Source organism: Neoarius graeffei, chromosome 14 (assembly GCF_027579695.1).
Source record: "Neoarius graeffei isolate fNeoGra1 chromosome 14, fNeoGra1.pri, whole genome shotgun sequence".
Lineage (NCBI taxonomy): Eukaryota > Metazoa > Chordata > Actinopteri > Siluriformes > Ariidae > Neoarius > Neoarius graeffei.
The window spans coordinates 20,220,586-20,223,571 of NC_083582.1; the positions used below are offsets into that span (position 1 = coordinate 20,220,586).

General features: G+C 56.8%; 1 pseudogene; it reads left to right on the plus strand.

The window, feature by feature from the left end:
* Positions 1–443: 443 nt before the first annotated feature.
* Positions 444–2,723, plus strand: LOC132898628 (uncharacterized; annotated as a pseudogene).
* The last annotated feature ends 263 nt before the right edge of the window (positions 2,724–2,986 follow it).

The following is a 2,986-nucleotide window of genomic DNA, read 5'->3' on the forward strand; positions in this document are numbered from 1 at the left end:
GGGAGGAGTTTGGGAGGGCATCTCTTGTGCTACCCCACCACCTCCTATACCTGTGGTGGATGATTACACAGCAATGCTCAAGTCAACATGGGGTAAGTCGTCGCAATGCCCCCGGTTTCATGCAGGCTGCCGCCAGCTGGCAACAGCTGGTTACCCAGTTGAGACTGGACTGGGGGACATGCCACCAGTTGAGCCATCAATGGCCGCATTGACGTCCCTGGGCCTTGCCCGCGTATCCCCCAATCCACGTTGCCCTCGTAAGGAGTACGCCAAGACGGACCGCCTGGCCACTCGCTCTTTTAATGCGAGTTTGAGCGGCCCGAATGGGTAACGCTCTAGCCATCACCCTGGCGGCTCTATGGAAGACACTGAGCCCAGACGAACAGGACGCCAGGGCCCTGGTGGACACAGCTCTTTCTTCCCACTCCCAGCTGACACAAGACATGGGGGACGCTATAGCCTCTGCGGTGCTGTGCCGCAGACAGGTTTGGCTGGTGCAAACCTCCCTGACGGAAGCCATCAAGCAGGAGCTGCTGAGCCTCCCCGTGGTGCCTGGGCACGTCTTTCACCCAGGATCCCAGGAGGTGCTTGATCACGCTGAGCGCACTGCGGCATCTAGGGAAGCTGTCCAGCGTGTGTGCTGTAAGTCGGCTTCAACTGCCAGCAGCCCACCTGACTTCCGGGCAACGACCCGGTGGCCCCACGGGACTGGCGATTTCGTGCACCCGACCGAAGTACGGCCTCAAATCCCCGACCGAGGGGAAGAAGAGGACTGCAGCGGGGCACAGGCAGGGGTGCAGGCTGCAGCGGCAGTCCTGTATAGGAGTCTTGGGTCGCCCGTCGATTGTCCTTCCCAGCTGTCACAGACCTCCTGGGAGAGGATTGCGCCAGACCCTTGGGTCGTGGCTACGGTGGCTTGCGGCTACCGATTGCAATTTCGACGGCGACCCCCTACGTTTTCAGGAGTCAGGGTAACATCCATAAAAGACCCGGCTTTGATGTTCGTACTCATCAAGGAGGTTCAAGAGTTACTTCTAAAAGGGGCCATCTCAGAAGTACCGCCCAGTGCACAGCTCACTGGGTTCTACTCCAAGTATTTTGTTGTTCCCAAAAAAGACGGCGGTCATCAGCCTGTTCTCGACCTCAGGCCCTTGAACCGATATCTCAAGGTGCTGCCTTTCAAGATGGTCCACACAAGAGTGTTGATGCAGTCCATCCAGCAGGGGGAGTGGTTCACATCTCTGGACCTGAAGGACGCGTATTTCCACATCCCAATCTGCCCAGAACACAGGCCCTTCCTGCACTTTGCCTTCCAGGGCAGGGTGTTCCAGTTCCAGGCCCTTCCTTTTGGCCTTTCCCTGGCCCCAAGGGTTTTTACTTGCATGGTGTCAGCCGCTCTGTCCCCCCTCCAGGCTCGAGGTCTGAAAATCCTACCCTACCTGGACGTTTGGCTCATCTGCACCCCCCTCCCGAGAGCAGGTAGTGCACGACACAGTTCTGGCCCACATCCGTTCCTTGGGCTTCACTGTCAATCACAAGAAGAGCAACCTGCAACCCCACGAACAGGTGGAATTCCTTGGCATCTTCCTCGACTCAGTCGGCATGACGGCATCTCTCACTCCATGGAGAGTGGACAGCTTGATCGAAATGCTGAAGTATTTCCACTTGGGCAGGCTTGTTATGGCTCACAGAGTCCAGAAGCTGCTGGGTTTGATAGCCACGGCAGCAGCAGTAATTCCTCTTGGCCTGCTGAGGGCACGCCCCCTGCAGTGCTGGTTCAACACTTTCCATCTCTGTCCGAAAGACGACAGGCAGGTGAGGCTGTGTGTGTCTCAGGCTTGCATCCAAGCTCTACGTCCTTGGAGGGACCGGGAGTTCCTGCTCCAAGGTGTCCCACTGGGGGGCCTTCCCCACAGGAGACAGGTCATCTCGATGGACACGTCCCTGACAGGCTGGGGAGCTGTCTGGGAAGGACAGTTGGTGAGGGGTATGTGGCAACCCCCGTGGATGTTGGAGCACATAAATGTCCTCGAACTGAAGGCCATCCATCTTGCTCTTCGAAGATTCCTGCTGGTGTTGCAATATCAACATGTTCTTGTGAGAACAGACAGCATCTCGGCGATGTATCATGTGAATCACCAAGGGGGCACGAGGTCCCGGCAGTGCCTCCAGGTGGCGGAGGAGTTGCTGATATGGGCATGGCCACGACTCTCTTTGCTGAGGGCAGTGCACATCCTGAGTGTGGAGAACAGAGCAGCCGACATCCAGGACGGGGCCACTCCTGGGAGAATGGAGACTGAACACGGACATCATCAGCCACATCTGGATGCGGTACGGTGTTGCACAAGTGGATCTCTTTGCGTCAGCAGAGACAACACACTGCCCGGAATGGTACTCCCTCACGAGGCAGGGGGGCAGTCTGGGCCTGGATGCTCTGTCACGAGAATGGCCAACAAGCTTGTCGTATGCTTTTCCTCCACTCTCTCATAGCTCAGGTCCTCTGGAGGATCGGAGAGGGCCAACACTCAGTCCTTCTGGTTGCTCCACAGTGGCCATCGAGGCCTTGGTTCCCGGACCTGCTCCGGCTGCTGCAGGGTCAGCCATGGCAATTACCATGCAGAGTGGATCTTCTGTCACAGGTGGACGGGCGGATCTGGTATCCAAACCCAGGTGCCCTACGTCTATGGGTTTGGCCCCTGCAGAGTCCATCACTGAGCGGCTAGACAAGTCTGTTCAAGAGACACTCAATAACGCCAGGGCTCCATCTACTAGAGCTTGCTATGCACTCAGATGGAGGATCTTTTCAGATTGGTGTGCTGGCATGGGTCTTGAGCCAGCAGTTTGCTCTGTGTGCCACATGTTTTATGCTTCTTGCAGTCCCATTTGGATTAAGGCAGTCAGTACAATAAAGGTCTATGCTTTGGCCATTTCAGCCTTTCACCAGGTTGCAGACAACAGACCCCTGGATAGGCATCCTTTGATCGGC